Source organism: Cnephaeus nilssonii (genome assembly GCF_951640355.1).
Source record: "Cnephaeus nilssonii genome assembly, chromosome: 1".
Taxonomy (NCBI): domain Eukaryota; kingdom Metazoa; phylum Chordata; class Mammalia; order Chiroptera; family Vespertilionidae; genus Cnephaeus; species Cnephaeus nilssonii.
Genome location: NC_137072.1, coordinates 88576000 through 88593411, shown reverse-complemented (window position 1 = coordinate 88593411; position 17412 = coordinate 88576000).

Genomic DNA, 17412 nt, shown 5'->3' with positions numbered 1-17412 from the left:
CATTAAACAATTAAGAAATAATAAAAAAATAATAAAATACAATACAAAATGGATGTAATCAGCTGTGAATGTCTATAGGCATTCAGAAAAAAATGTCTTGAGTGGTATTCCCTTTGGAGTGAATAAGGATGCAACTGATCCACATTTGTAGCAAGTCCTCTAAATTACTGTGATACATATAGTCCCAGCAACATATGTTGAGAAACACTGGCCTAAACTCTCATCTGGTTATATTATTTCCTAAGATCAGGTGGAATGAGCTGGGCCAAACATCGATCCACTTTACAGCTGCTTCCAGCATGTACCATGCTCATATTATTGCTGTCTACTGCCTTGCCTTCCCACCTTCCCGACTTCGACTGCCCTCAGTGTATCGTTTCTGTCCATGGTCCTCAGAAGGACCCTCTCCCCAATTCTGCAGGTACCCACCTTAGGAATGCCAGAAACCATGACAAAGATGCTGTTCCCTGATGCTCCCCCAGCTGCCATGCAGCAATCCTGCCTGCAGAGTGGAGGATGTTCCCCCTCCCAACCCCCTGCTTCCCTTGATCACCTGGGCCTGAAGGGACCTTCATCTTCCATGAGTCACTGCTGAAAGGAACATACCTATCTCCACAAAAGCCAGCACATGTGAGGCACCCCTTGAGGGGTTCCCTGGGAAGACTTTTAAGGTAGTAAAACTAGAGGTCCTGTAGGTACAGGTGAGCAGGAACAGGAATTATATGTGCTGTTGATGAGAGTAGAGCTCAATATTGTTTGGATTTTATACATTGAGCATGTATTAATCCTATATAATAAAGAGGTAATATGCAAACTAACCCTCACACCCTCACAAGATGGCTGCCTAGGATCAGGCCTGCAGGGAGGTTAGTGAGGAATGACCAAACGACTGAACAGCAGGCTGTGTGGGGCGACCAGGCTGGCAGGGGATCTGTGAGGGGTGACCAGGCTGGTGGGGGGCAATTGGGGGTGACCAGACCAGTAGTGGGGGGAAGTTAGGGGTGACCAGGCCAGCAGGGGGGGCAGTTAGGGGCAATCAGCTGGCACGCAGAGGCAGTGAGTGGCAATCAGGCCGGCAGAGGGGGGAAATTAGGGGCGACCAGGCAGGCAGGTGGGTGAGTGATTAGGAGCCAGCGGTCCAGGATTGTGAGAGGGATGTCCTAAACTGGCAGTCGGACATCCCCTGAGGGGTCCCAGATTGGAGAGGATGCAGGCTGGGCTGAGGGGACCCCCCTCATGCACGAATTTCATGCATCAGGCCTCTAGTTTTATAATAAAGGATAAATATTAAAATATTTTTCTCAAATGAACATTATTTTAAAGCAAAGAAAAATTGTTTTTTTAAATATATTTTTATTATTGACTTCAGAGAGGAAGGGAGAGGAAGAGATAGAAACATCAATGATGAGAGAGAATCATTGATCGGCTGCCTCCTGCACACCCCTTACTGGAGATCAAGCCTGCAACCCAGACATGTGCCCTGACAGGGAACCAAACCGTGACTTTCTGGTTCATACGTAGCTCAACCACTGAGCCCTGCCAGCTGGGCAGAATATTATTTAACTTATAGAAATGTTCATGCTATAGTGTTAAGCCAAAAAAAAAAAAAAAAAAGCAGATTGCTAAGCAATATTTATAGCATATCTTATTTATGTATATGTACATAGAAAAGATAAGCACCTTAATGTCACATATGCTAAGATTTTAGTGGTGGCATAAGTATTTTCACTTTCTTTTTTGTGTTCTGTCTTTTTCTCCTAATTTATTTTTTATTTAGGAAAAACGGTAGTATTTGTACATAGGATTTTATTTAGTGGCAAAAATGACATGTTAGCACTTTTGCTTTAAAGGGATGTTTTGCAGTTCTTTCCTAATCTCAGTAGTCAATCGCAGAGCTTAGATTGTTTCTTGATGTTTAGCAATGCCCCCGGAGTTGTGTAACCAGCCACAACAGGCTTTGCTAGCTCTGCAGCAGGTCGCCATGCCTGAAAACAGACATCTCTTGTTTGGCTGAGACGTGGGTTCTAACCTCTGCTCTTCACCAAACTGCCAGGGAGGGAGACCTCAGCAGAGATGTTTCTGAGTTTCAGTTTCCTCTTCGTAACATAGAGAGGGTAATTCCTTCCCTGCCTATTTTAATGATTCTCTATTTGGACCTCATGCAAAATATATATGAAGCAATACTGAAGGCTGTGAAGAGTTATACAAAAGCAAGTTGATGATATTATTCTATAATCTCCAAGCTCAGAGAGAGGCAACTATCAACTATCTTATGGAGACACACAGAGCTAAAATGATTAAAATAATCTTCCCTTCATCCCCCGCCCCCTTGAACTATAACTTTGAGAAGTCAGATTTGTTAAGGCAACTAGTTAACAATCATCTTCATAGGATCATACCCAAGCTGTAATTCCCACAAAAAAGAAAACAAAGCTGACGCAACACTATTGCCGTGTATGCCCATGGCAAACACAGGGACCTGCCGGGCTTGTTCTGTACATTATTACCAACTTATGAAGAAAACAAAATACTTTCTCAGGAAAACAACAATTTCACCAAGGAGGTCATTATTGTCATAATCATTATCATTACCTTCACAATCCACCGAAAGTTTACAAAGCAGCCATCATAAAATAAAATCTCAGTTAATCAAAATTCAATTAATGAGACCATCAAATATCCAAATACATTATCTAGTACTATTTTTGCAGCCAAAACATTTTTACAAAAAAAAAACATGTTGAAATAAAAGAGTAGTTTAAATGACAGAAAATGTCAGGATCGTGAGAGAAAAATATCTGTTTTGTTCACTACTATTCCCAGTGACCAGAACTAGAAATATCTTTCACATCAATTTAAAGAATTTATTATAACTCTAAAGTCACATATATATATGGTCATGGAACATTGCAAGACCCTACATCATGAAAGAAAGTACTTTTTAAAAAATCAAGATGCCATACTAATCAAGGGTAAGAAAGAGACTTTTCATGATGGTAGAAGGCCTAAATGTGTTATTATTCCCACTTCCTCCATTGAACAAAAAAGTATTCAGAATTCCAAAATTTGATCAAAAATTTAACAAATTCTGATTAATTGAAGATCTATTTGCCTTTTTTGTTAGGGTACCTCATTCTTTCTGCTTCATAATGGAATTTCTCAGAAATGCATGTTGATGAGAGGTGTTTTTGGAAAGTCAAAATTATTTCTTCAAAACATATAACTTATTTCTTTTTCTTGTCTTACATTGATAGAAGTTATAGAACAATGTTAAATAATAGATAGCATCACTCCTTGTCTTGTTTCAGTTACTAGAATTTCTCCTATTTTTGTCCATTGATTTCAGATAAATATTCTTTATTGTATTCAGGAAGTTTTCTTTTATTACTAATTTCTTATTTTGTCAAGAGTAGATGTTGAATTTTATCAGTTACCTTTTCATCCACGAAAGCTGTATGAGTTGTTAAAGTTAAGTTGATTTATACTTTGGAACATTTGCACATTTGAGAACCATGAAGTGTAATTATAAGCACTTGTCCCACACTATAAAGTACCTATATTGGCAAAATCTTGGCACAGTGGTTGTCTTTTGATTGAAAGCTACATTATATACCTCCTTTAAGGGGGTATAGAAAAGTAACAGCTGTGGAAAGTTTGGTTGGTGCCATAGCCAAAACTTAAAATATGGCAGCTCAAGTCCCACATACTTTTACCCAAGGTGAAGGCTCTGGCATATGTGGACTTACTCCTTTTGATCAATAAATTAACAAGTAAAAAATATTTTTAAGAGAATTCTTTATATACACTGAGTGGCCAGATTATTATGATCTCTGAACGCATAATAATCTGGCCACTCAGTGTGTGTGTGTGTATTAGAGGCCGGGTGCATGAATTCGTGCATGGGTGGAGTCCGGCCAGCCTGGCCAGGGGGAGGGGACATGGGCGGTTGGCTGGTCTGCCTGCTGGTCGAACTCCTGGTCGAGGGGACAATTTGCATATTAACCTTTTATTATATAGGATATACGCTAAGTGGCCAGATTATTATGCGTTCAGAGATCATAATAATCTGGCCACTCAGTGTATATAAATGTTATTATTATATATGTAACCATATATATTTTTTATGGATTTAAGAGAGAAAGGGAGAGGGAAAGAGAGATAGAAACATCAATGATAAGAGAGAATCATTGATCAGTTGACTCCTGCAACCCCACACTGGATATTGAGCCCACAACCAGAATCAAACCATGACCTCCTGGTTCATAGGTCAATGCTCAACCACTGAGCTATGCCTACTGGGCAACAAGTAAAACATATTTAAGGTACACTGCCTGTTTTTGGAGGTAGTTCTTGGGCTTTTTCAATCTTGCCCATAATTTTTATTCAATTTAATTTTTTCTTTCTTAACTTAAATTTAGACATTTTGAGTGTAGAAAATAGTCTACCTTATCCAGATTTTTTAGTTTTTAGCGCATATCAACTTCACAGGTTAAAAACTACCTCGACGAAAAAGAGAAAGATCTTCAATAGCTTACATTATTTAATTAATTAAATAATTTGCTGTTATCTTCCACTGAAGAGCTATTTGACATTGTTTTTCTCTTCCCTATACTTTTCTTTTTCCATTTCTAAGGGTAGGGTCCTTAACTTAAACTTTAGTTGTTAATCTCTAACTTTATTTGACTGTTTGGCCAGAGAGTGTAGCTTGTATACTTTTTTTTTTTTTTTTTTTTGCCTTGCTGAGATTATTTTTGTGATCAATATTTATAAATATTCCAAAAGTAGAGGAAAGAGGTTGTATTCTCTATGGGATATAAAGTGTAATCAATAACTATTAGGTTTTTATTTATACACTGATGCTTCATTCACACCCATCTTCTTTTGTCTGCCTGCTTGATCTAACAATGATATGAGCGAGTGATATTTATGAAAAGAATAAATACAGCAGAACAAATGAGTTAAGGTACATATATAAGCAAAAAAATGGTCAAAATGTAAAAAGTCAATTTAAGATGTGTCTTCATTGACAGGGACATTTTAAAAGCTTGGTTTAATAATGTCTAACTTTCTAATGTAGAATGAAATCACAAATATTTAAAATCCTGTAATCTTTGCACAAACAAAATGATGAGTAATTTTTAAATTTATAAAAACGAAACATGACAGTAATTGATAATTGTTTTCAAAATTTAATTGAAATAGAAATGCTTATCGTGAAGAATTAAAAGAAGGCAAGGTGATTTAAATTCTGGCTCCATTACATAATAGTAAGACGTTGCCTTGAAGGAGCCACTTATTCATCCTGAAAAGGAGGTGTACTGGTTATAATAATGTTTATAAAGCACCTAATTCTTAAGAGGTTCTCAATGAGTTGAGGCTGATATTTTAATTTTTTATTAAGAATTATATGAATTTGGTGGTGTTCTATCTTCAAATACGTTAAAGAAGAAGCAAACCAGTATATAACACTTCCTAGGGAAAGACACACCTGCCAAAGTTATTGTTTTTGACTTCTAAAAATGAGTTTGAAATTTGCAAAAAGCAGGTAGCATTTACCACGTTGTGATATTCAGATTAGCAGAATCATATTGCTAGGCCTTTATATATTATCATGTTAAACTAAAATTGTATTTTAGCAGAAAATTAATTCACCTGTCAAAAATACAGAGAAATTAATAAAAATACAACCATCAGCTGTAACTAGAAGGCATGTATCATGGAAAACAAAGCAGATGCTGATGCTTTAATAAGTCAAAACCGAGGTGTAAGCATATGTGAAAATACAACTGTAATTACCATTGGGTTCTTACCTTTGGTTGCTTAAGCACTGTATCTGTGTCTTCTAGAGATGGAAGTCAGCGGTGTATCCAAAATAAACAGGGAGATAGTGTAAACCTTGACATTGTCAAAATCCAGGTCTTAACTTTTAAAAATAATAAAAAAGCTGATCTTTTTCCTTTCTTTCAACGTGTGCAAATGGCCAGTTTTCATAATCATTTTCAGAAAGGAAAGAAACAATCCCGTGGCATTGACAAGGGGGATTTTCCTGAGTCAGTATTGGATTTGCGGATTTATTGAAGGATGAAAACAACAGCCACCAAATCACCATTATCCTTCGCCAGGGCCCCAGCTTATGAATATGTATGAGAGTTAGGGCTAAAAGGGGTGTCTCAGAACTACACCTCTTAACAAGTTTGAAAGTAAAATTAACCAAAGAGAAGATTGCCTGATGAATTTTATTATTTATGCTATCCATTTCCCCAGATTTACAATCTTGAAAGAAGTGGCTCTCTGTCTGAGAAGCTGCTCATGTGTGACCTGCCAACCTGCCCCCAAAGGAGGGGATGGCGGCGGTCCTGCGTCCAGGCGGTCTGTGCATGGCTCCCCCAGGCAGGCCCCGGATTCCCGCAGGCGGGTCTGGGTCTACAGCGCCTTGAGGGAGTTTAAGATGTCCACCGGTGTTATCCTTGAGTAAAGATCCCTTCCCAGAATGGCTTCCCCTGATCCAGGTCTCCCTAAATTGGGAATGATGAGTTCTCAGACTAGAGTCTCTGATGCTGGTTCTGAAGTGAAAAATTAAGTCCGGACTCATTTGGGGGATGGGGAGGGGAGGGGAGGGGAGAGAATTGTCTAGGTTTTTACAAAGTATAGTTAAAAATTTAAATATAGTGCTATCATGCTAAAAACTATTAAAATGTAAGTAGGGTGCACTTATTTATTCATTGACCTGTTTATTGTGTGGAAGAACTGCATGCTTGAAACATATCTGATCAAGAAATACAAAGAATGAGTCTGAGCTTGCCCAAAAGAATAATTCATACTTTAGATGTGCAAAAAAACATCAATAGGCCAGCTAGTTTCTAAATGTTATTCTGATGACTTAAAAGTAAATTTCCCTAAGAATTTTTAATGCAACATTTGACCTTTTACATGTTCACAATACTTTTCCCTAAGGCTCAAAATCAGAATGGCATGAAATAAATACTGTCTCCATCTAGCAATCTGCCTTCATTTTAATCTGTCAGAAATCTCTCCAGAAATACATCATTCTTTCTCCAGTACTTGCAATAGTTGTCCTGCTGAATAGTTAGCCACTAAACAACCCAGTAGCATTTATGACCTTAGATAAGTGGCTACAGCTCCCAGTGGGATTAGGAAGCTATCAAAAGAGGAGAAACCCCAAGATGCTTAGCAAAGAAAATTAGCAGAGTACTGAGTTCTTTTGGAAAGTTGGCTTGTGGGTTATAGAGTTTTAAAATAACATACTTCTAATTATAAAATAAAATATGCATCATAAAATGTGGATAATATGGAAGAGATGAAAACAAAACAAACATATTCTTACCATTCTGGGACAATTGATATTAATATACTAGAGGTCCAGCGCGCAAAATCTCCCGCGGTAGCCCGCCGCCCCGTCCACCCGCCCACCGCTGCTCACTGCGCTCGCCCCCCGCCCACCTGCCTGCCTGCCACTGCTCTCGTGGGCCACAGGGAAGGGACCGAGAGGTGGTCAATGCACCTCATGGAGACTGGTCGTGACAATTATGGCCTCTGGCCTTTTATTATATAGGACAGTGGTCGGCAAACTGCGTCTCTCAAGCTGCGGTTTGCTGCTCTGTTGACTAATGAGTTTGCCGACCACTGGGATAGGGGCTTAATTACAAGGAACAACGACAGCCTGTAATTATTGGAATCGAGAGTCTAGGTCAGTGGTCGGCAAACTCATTAGTCAACAGAGCGGCAAACCACGGCTCGCGAACTGCAGTTTGCCGACCACTGATATAGGATAACATATATTTTAAAATGTATAATAATATATAAATATATTTTTAATAAAATTATTCTGATTTTAATATTATATTAACACTTTTACATTATTAAATATCTATCTAAGGCATCCTCTAAAAGAGTGCATAATATCCTGCCATATTCCATTTTCATAATTTGTTTATTGGTTTCCCTATCACTGACTTATTTCTTCTGCTCTAAAATATTTCAAAATGATTTTCTTATTCTTAATGAAATGAAATGTTTCTTTTTTATGGTCTGCTTGTTCTTTGACATGTTCTTAAATTATTTAATGAATTAAATAAAATCATCAGATCAATGATTCTAATAAACCTCTCTTCCTCTTAACTCCTGGTTGACATCATGAAACTTCATAGAACTTGTCATTATGAAACAGTTCCTCCCACTCCCCACCCCACCTCACCATGCACACACACAATTCTTTACCTCTTTGGAATGACTCATTCCTTTTATCTCAAATGCACCTTCTTTTACTAGCTCTTGTACTTTCGTCATGCACCTTTCCCACGCCAAAACTATAACTAAGGATGAACTAAGTATTATAACTCTTGGGATAATGCTTATTAGTCATATAGTCTTGAAAGAATGACTTAATCTTCCTGAGCCTCAGTTTCCTTTTCTGTAAAATGGAAATATAACCTCATTAAGTTTTTGTGAGGACAAATGGAGTAGGATTATAACATATCACACACTGGTGGTATACAAGAGAAGACAATAAATGTGCTCTCTTTTCTTCTCTTCCTTCCCTTTCCTCTAAGCTCTTGGACAGCATCTAAGCTTAGGCTTAGGCTTCACCAGTATGTTGCAGTGAGACTTTTTAAAAAAATATATATTTTATTGACTTTTTACAGAGAGGAAGGGAGAGGGATAGAGAGTTAGAAACATCGATGAGAGAGAGAAACATCGATCAGCTGCCTCCTGCACACCTCCTACTGGGGATGTGCCCACAACCAAGATACATGCCCTTGACCGGAATTGAACCTGGGACCCGTCAGTTCGCAGGCTGACACTCTATCCACTGAGCCAAACTGGTTAGGGCATCAGTGAGACTTTTGATAGGCAGGAACATGTGGCTATTAAATAACTAACGTATGTAAAGTTACAGGGCCCTTATTTATACCTTATTTCTAAATAATTTATTATATACTTCTAGCAGTATGATCAAATGATATAGTAATTTATTGGAAATAAATTTATTTTTTAATATATTTTTATTGATTTTAGAGAGGAAGGGAGAAGGATAGAGAGATAGAAACATCAGTGATGAGAGAGAATCATTGATGGGCTGCCTCCTGCACGCCTGCTACTGGGGATGGAGCCCACAACCCAGGCACGTGCCCTTGGCCAGAATCAAACCTGGGACCTTTCAGTCCGCAGGCTGACACCCTATCCACTGAGCCAAACCAGCTAGGGCTGGAAATAAATTTTAATGGAAATCTGTTTTATGCATGTAAAGTGCTTAACAATGAGAAATAATAATTCTTCATAAAGGCATGGAATTTGTTCAAGTGTTTGTCCTTCCAACACTTAGTTCCTGAGCACCACATGTGCTGGGCACTGTTCTAAGGTCTGCGAGCACCTGCAAGCCCTTTCCTGGAAACTATACAGAGGAGGAAAACGGGTTAAGGAAGAGATGCTTCAGTACAGGGTTACCAAAAGCTAAGGGGACACATTTAAGAGGCCCTACGGTTTGGGATGGAAGGAACTGGCCTAGAAGATGTTTTGGGGGAAAGTGTCTCTGCTGAAATTGAAGGGAAGTAGTAATGTTGTTTCATTTACAAACAGACATAGTAGGATATTTTCCCAATTTACCCAAGTTTAAAAGGGCCAGAGTGTGTTTTATTTTGTTTAGTTTGTTATGTTTTCCCCCACCAAAGTGCAAGTAGCTTTATTCACTCAATCTGAACGGATTTCTTTTCCTGGAGCCTGCAGTAACCTTCACCGATGGAAAGAACAGAGCCACACTGGATTATCTGTTTAGTAGGCTACTTTTAGTCTGGTTCCCAGTCTTGCTTTGTCAGCTCCCTCTAAATCTTTATAATCCCATTTAAACTGCCTCTAATTATAGATGCTCATTTGCATGACATTGACTCTATTGTATGTGCTTTGAGAGAATTTGGCTCTTGGCCCTAAATTATTAAATATTTGCTAGTCTGTCTTCTAATTTATCAAGACCTTCAGCCAGAGTGGTCAATGAGGTCTCCTCAGGATTCATAACCATAATAATTAAATGTCATGTGATTAATTGTTTAATGCCTGTATCCCCTGTAAGAATTGTAAACTCCATGAAGGCAGAGACTGTGTCTGTGATGTTCATTACTGTACCTGTAGTGTGAAGTTCAATGCCATGCAGAGTTATTGATTCAACAAATATTTACTAAGTGCCAGGCTCTCTTCTACGCACTGGGGAATCAACAGTAAACAAAATTAGGTTCCCACCTCGTGGAGTGTACATTCTCAGGGAGTGGGAAATACAAACAAAGCAGCAAACAGAAGTCAGGTAGTGAATAGTAACATGATAAAGAAAGCAACACAAGGGAATAGAAAATGGTGTGGAAACAGGCAGGACTGTTTTAGATGAGATAGTCAAGAAAGGCTTCATCTAGCAGAGACCTGAATATACTAGTAGTGATAGAGTTAGCCATGCCCACTTTGGGGGGGGGGGGGGCAAAAGGGGAGGAGATCTGCCTGGCAAGAACACATATGCAAAGCTTGAAGATAGGACTGTGCTTGGAGCAGTAAAGGAACAGCAAGGAGCCAAGTGGGTAAGTTAAAGGAAGCAAGGGGAGGAGGAGGAATTAAGGTCTCAGAGGACAGACTATGTAGAGAACAGTTAGGAGGCTACATGATAGCTTCCTTCCCTGCTCTGGATTCAGACCAGGATAGCAGAAGTGGAGCTGTGAGAAGGGGATATATTTTTAAGACAGAAGCAGTAAGATTTGCCAATTGATTGGATGTAGGGTGTGAATGAAAGAGTGGAGTTAAGGATGACTTTAGATTTTTTGACCTAAGCAACTAAGGTTGCCATCTCCTGAGGTAGGAAGGACACCAAGAAGAACAGACTGGAGACAGAGGGACATTGGGAGTCCTGTTTGGAAAATAAGCAGCTGAAATGAATAAATAAAAATGTACGTATTTTCTTCTTACTTTATTAATGAGGATTCAACCAAGATGAAATGTTGGCTGCATAGTTCAGAGAGTAGCAATATTCATAAAGAGAAACAGTAGAACTGCCTTCCACTGTCCTTGGAGTGCAAAGGTTCTTATATGAATTCCATTGGCAGAGTTTGAGGGTCCAGGACCCCATGATATCATAGCATAATTTGGTATATAGATGAAAATGGGTTATTTTCTAAGATGGTTCATGATTTTCATCAATTTGCCTTCCCCAAATAGCTAATATATTAATATATTAATTAGATTAATATATTATAAATTCCTTAAGTATCTATTAACACTTCTTTGTTTAGAGAACTCAATTAGAGTATAAAATATGTAAAATGTGCAAAAGTAAGAAAATGATATTGTTCTTACTCAGTTAAAAAGAAAAAAAGGATAGTATTACATGCTAGGCACTGGGCTAGGGAGCATTCATAAAATTACCCACTAAGAGAGGCGGTTTAGCTTAATAGTTAGGAATATCAGCTTTGGACATTAGATACATGGGTTCAAATCCCAGTTCTTCCACTTGCTATCTGTGTTACATAGGGCAACTTATATAACTTCTTCACTTCTTAGTTAAATGATATATCTAGTATGGTAAGCTGTCGTCCACAAAGTGCTTAATACATTGACAGATTTCTGCTAATGAGCAAACCACCTTTGATTATAATTTAGCTTCTCGGGTAAATCTGTTTACAGGGAGAAAGCTCACTCATATAGAACATGGTCATCTAATCTATAAAACCAGACCCACTGAATGAATAAACAAAGTAGAATTTTAGGGCCTAAAGAGTCACAATCCCACCCCTCAGAGTTGTGCACATACCAAGTTGCCATCATTCTATGGTAACTGAAATTATAAGACCCTTCACAAAGTATTATACAATTTAAAGTAAATAAAATATTTATTATTATGTCTGAATTTAACTGATAGAATTTTGATTGACCCTCTTATACATCTAGGAGGAGCTGAGTAATAAAATTTTAGCACTTGGTGTTAATAGCTGCTTGGAATATTGGAAATTTAATAGACTGGAGTTAGAGTAAGGTAGACTTGCATTCTAACTCTGCCAATTACCAGCAGCATTATGGTCTTGGGCAAATTATTTAACTTCCTTGAGTCTCCATTTTTTCATCAGTATACTGGAGGATTCCTTTTATCAGGTTATGGTACTTAGAGATAATCTACACAAAACTCTTTCCACAGTGTCTGGCACAAACCAGGTCCTCAAATATGGTAACTATTAACAGTCTTGTTTTTTTTCACTGAGATACAGTTACTGGAGCTCACTATTAATTAATTAATAATTCTCTATTAGAGTATCAAATTTCTAGTTAAGTAGTAACATGATTAAATTCAGAAGAAGTCAGATAGGAAAGGAATCTATCATGTAGAAGCACAGGGTTGTATCTGAGAATTTTAAGTCTTTTAGGTAAGTCGATAGCGTATCACTGCCAGGCAACTAAATGTTAAATAATTGCCAGAATTCACACAGAGTTTGAAGAGTCAAGTTCCTGTCAGAGTGGAGTGATCTCATTGAAAACCCCAGCAATAACAAGGTTCACAGGAAAGCCACACTTTTGGTAATAGGTCTAAACTAGATCTAGGACAAAGGATATACTCTAACAACCATAACAAATATTAAAACAAGATTGTAAAGGATCCAGCTAGTCTCCAAGTAACTCACCTCCTTTTCTCTCTTTTAGGAAGGTAACACAAATCTAAAACCTTCACAATTTAATCTCATAATGCCTGGCATTCAGTCAGAAATCTCTCTCTTTATAAGGTTAATATGGAAAGTGTCTTCTCAGGAGTTCGACCAGGAGACCAGGAGTTCAATCACTCACTATGACCACCAGGGGGAGGCACGGAACGTGGCAGGCAACCAGTGGTGGCAACCGGGCACTGAGGGAGTAAGGGAAGGAGGAGGCAGGGAGGCAGGGAGGCAGGGAACGTGATCCGCACTGATTGCTGGCCAGGCCTAGGGACCCTACCCATGCATGAATTTCATGCACTGGGCCTCTAGTTACTAGATAATTACTAAAGAAGCAGAAAATGTAATCTATAATCAGGATAAATAGCAGTAGTTTCAGACCTACAGATAATGGAATTAGCAAGAAGTCCGTAAAATATCTATTCTAAATATACTCAAGAGTTTAAAAAAAACAAAACATGGACATAATAAATAAACAAATGTGAAAGGCATGAAAAAGTAACAAATGGAACTTCTAGAAATTAAAAGGAAGCTGTCAAAATGAAAAATTTATCAGATATTGACCTAGCTGTTTTGGCCCATGGACTGAAGGGTCCTAGGTTCAATTCTGGTCAAGGGCACATACCTCAGTTGCAGGCTCGATCCTGGCATGTGCAGGAGGCAACCAATCCATATGTCTCTCTCACATTGATGTTTATCTCTCTGTGTCTCTCCCCCTCCCTTCCACTCTCTCTTAAAATCAATGGGAAATATCCTCGGGTGAGGATTAACAACAAAAACAACAAAATTTTCCAGATATTTATTCAGTGGAATTGATAATACAGAAGATAAGATCAGTAAACTTGGAAGACAGCCATCAAAGGTATCCAAACTGAAGCAAGAGATAAAATATCAGAGCCTCAGTGACTCATAGACTATAGACTTCATGAGACTATATTAAGCAGTTAAACATATGAGTGTTTAATGTCTTAGAAGGGAAGAGGTAGAAACAAATATTTGAAAAAATAATGGCCAACAATTTTCTAAATTAATGTAAAGGATAAACCCACATATTCAAGCATCTCAAATGAATCCACACAGGATAAACACAAAGAAAATCACACCAAGGCAAATAAAAGCCCAATTAATAAAAATAAGTGATAAAAATAATTTTTTAACAGCTAGAGGGGGGAAATAGGCACATTACATACCATGCGGGAAAACACAAATGAATAGTCACAGTCTTTTAATAGAAACAATGTGAGCTAAAAAACAATGGAACAATATCAATATCCTTAAAGTTCCAAGAGAAAATACTTTCAACTTATACTTCTGTACCAAGGAAATATCACTTTCAAAAACAAAGACAAAAATAAAGACTTTCCTCCCCCCCGCCCCCAGAAAAACAAAATGGAGAGCAACTATGCTAGCAAATCCACACTATAAGAATGTTAAAGGAACTTCTTCAGTATTTAATCCAACTATATCAATAATTACAAAACATGTACACACACTAAGTAGACTAATAAAATCAGAGATTGACAGTTTGGTTAAAAAAGTAAAGTGCAGCCCTGGCCAGGTGGCTCAATTAGTTGGAGCGTCGTCCCATACACCAAAAGGTTGCAGGTTTGATCCCCAGTCAGGGTGCATGAAGGAGCCAATCTATCAATGTCTTCTCTCTCTCTCTCTCTTTCTCTCTCTCAAAATCAATAAACATATCCTCAGGTAAATATTTAAAAAAATAAAATGCATCTATATTTTATTTATAAGAAATAAGTTTTAAATATGAAGATAAGTTAGAAGTTAAGGGATAGAAAAAGGTATAACATGTAAACTCACAATAAAACATCTGGTTTAGCTATATAAATTTCAAAGTACAATCAAATAAAAAAAAGTATTACTATAAATAAACAGGAATCTCTAATAATAAAAGGCTAATATGCAAATGGTCGTGATGCCCTCACACCATAACGACCGATCAGCAGGAGGCTGCATGCACAGCAGGTGTGGGTAGGCGGGGCTGCGTGTGCGGCGAGGCCGGGGGACGTGAGTCTGCATCCCCCGCCCAGCATGGCTAGACAGGGGATGTGAGGCTGCGTCCCCCACCCAGCGCAGCTTGACGGGGGACTGAGGCTGAGTCCCCCACCCAGCATGGCTTGATGGGGGACTTCTATTATAGAGAAAGGGCAAATAGCAATATTTAAATATTTCCTCTAATTAATTCCCTTTTAATGTGCATGAATTTTATGCACTGGGCCACTACTATTTAATAATGCTAAAAGTGTCAATAGACTCAGAAGACCTAATAGTGCTGTGTGTATATTCACTTAATGACAAAGCTTCAAAAATCCATGAAGCAAAAACTAACAGCACTAAATTTATAGACAAACTCAAAATTACAGGTGATTATAACACTTCTTTCTCAGTAATTGACAGAACAAATTTAAAAATCAGTAATAAACTAGACTTTGAGCAAGCAATTTAACCTAGTTGACATTTATAAAACATTATACCCCAAAACTGCAGAATACACATTCTTTTCCATTTCACTTGGCACATTCACTAAAATAGACCATAAACCAGATCTCAATAAATGTCAAAGGCCTATGATTATATAGAATATGTTCTATGTCCAAAACAGAATTAAGTTAGAAATCAATAACAGAAGGATATCTGAGAAAAAATCCCAAATATTTATAAATCAACTGCACATTCCTAAATAATCCATGCATCAAAAAAGAAATCACAGAGAAAATTTCAAAATATTTTTAACTAATCCTATATAATAAAAGGGTAATATGCAAATTGACTGAATGGTGGACAGACCGGTCACTATGATGCACACTGACCACCAGGAGGCAGACACTCAACACAGGAGCTGCCCCCTGGTGGTCAGTGAGCTCCCACAGGGGGAGTGCTGCTCAGCCACAAACCCGGCTGACTGCTGGCCAGCACAGCGTCAGTGGCAGGAGCCTCTCCTGCCTCCACAGCAGGGCTAAGGATGTCGGCCTGCCGCTTAGGCCCGCTGGGGAGAGAGCCTAAGCTGTCAGTCGGACATCCCCCGAGGGTTCCCGGACTGCTAAAGAGTGCAGGCTGGGCTGAGGGAACCCACCCCTCCCCGGTGAATGAATGTCGTGCATTGGGCCTCTAGTTAATAATAAAAACACATTTCAATTTTTGTGGGATGTAGCTAGAGCAGTATTTGAAAGCAATGATCTATGTTTCTACCATAGAAGCCAGAAGAAGAAAAGCAAATTAAACTCAATACAGAAGAAAGAAAATGATAAAAAATAGTAGCAGAAGTCAATGAACTTTTTAAAATCAGTAAAGAAAATCAATAAAGGTAAGAGATGGTTTTTGGAAAAATTGATAACTTCCTAGCTAGACTGACAGAAAAAAAATAAGGAATCATGAATTCCCAGTAGTAGACTTGGCATAATGCTAGGCAGGGCTGTAACTTCTGCAAATAGTCTCAAGTCCCCTCTCCAAAACTACCTCTCCTGCCTACTCACCCCATCCCTGCCCCAGGAACCTTAGACCTCTCCACAATCTAGCAACTGAAGGGTTAAAGCCTTACACCATAGGGACCCTATCAGACCCCTGCACTGTTCAAAGAACCTGTGGCCTTGTTCCTGGAGGCCTCAAGGTTTGTTCATTATTTGGACCATCACTACTGAGTCTACAAGACCAGTAAGTCAGGAGCTGACATTTTAGAGGACCTCATGTGTTATCACATCCTAAGTTTTGAGTCAGAAAGGAATCTTCCCAGAGTTGTGGAGGAGGCTAGTTGTACATTTTTAAAATGTTCTTCTTTTAGTTAAATAAACACCATACTTTCCAATAGGAATAAAAATCTCTAAAATTAATGACAGTCTATGGTGCTATAATGGCATAATATCCAAAAGTCATCTAAAATAGGCAGTGAAGGAAAATAAATTGTAAAGTTCTGATAAGCAACATTTAAACTGGGGAAACAGTGATCTTAGATAAGCTTACTTTTATTTTTCTGTGATTTTGTTTTTATTTCTAGAACCAACAAACAAGAATTACCACAAAGTGCCTCCTACTTAAAATAGACTTTACGAAGAAGCCGGAATTCAATTTTTACAAAAAAGCATCTCAACAGTAATTCTTAGTTTTTTAAATATCCAATTTTTAAAAATATCCATTTAGCAAATGGGGTAAAAGCACAGACTCTGAAGCCAGACTTCTTTAGTTAGCATCCCAGCTCCACCACTTTTTAGCTATGTGTCCATAGGCGTGTACGTTACTTAATCTCTATCTGCCTCCCTTTCCTATCTGTAAGGGAGAAGGGGGATTAATAAAGTATCTATTATGATGATTTAAAAAGCAAATATTTGTGAAGTGTTTAGAATAGTGCTTACCCACATAAAGGCTATTTGTGTCGGTTAACTATATAAGTAATAAATAATACTTCAGAGCACGTTCACTGTTCTCACCAATCTTTGATAAAGGTAAAAATTTCAAATCTGATGTTAAAACCTTTAACTAGAAATCTAAGTTTTAAAGCTTGTTATCCAAGTGTGCCATAAATCTCCCTCCCATCCAGTTTTCACCATATCCCTCCCCATGCTATGCCTTCTCCACCAAGTCATCCACATGGTGCCATATGGTGACTGATTGTTAACTCTTCTCTCATCAGCCGAAGAACAAGAAAAGCAAGACTGAGGCCTCTGCTCTGAAACTCTTAGGTAATCAAGTTAATGACAACCTAGAGCAAAGA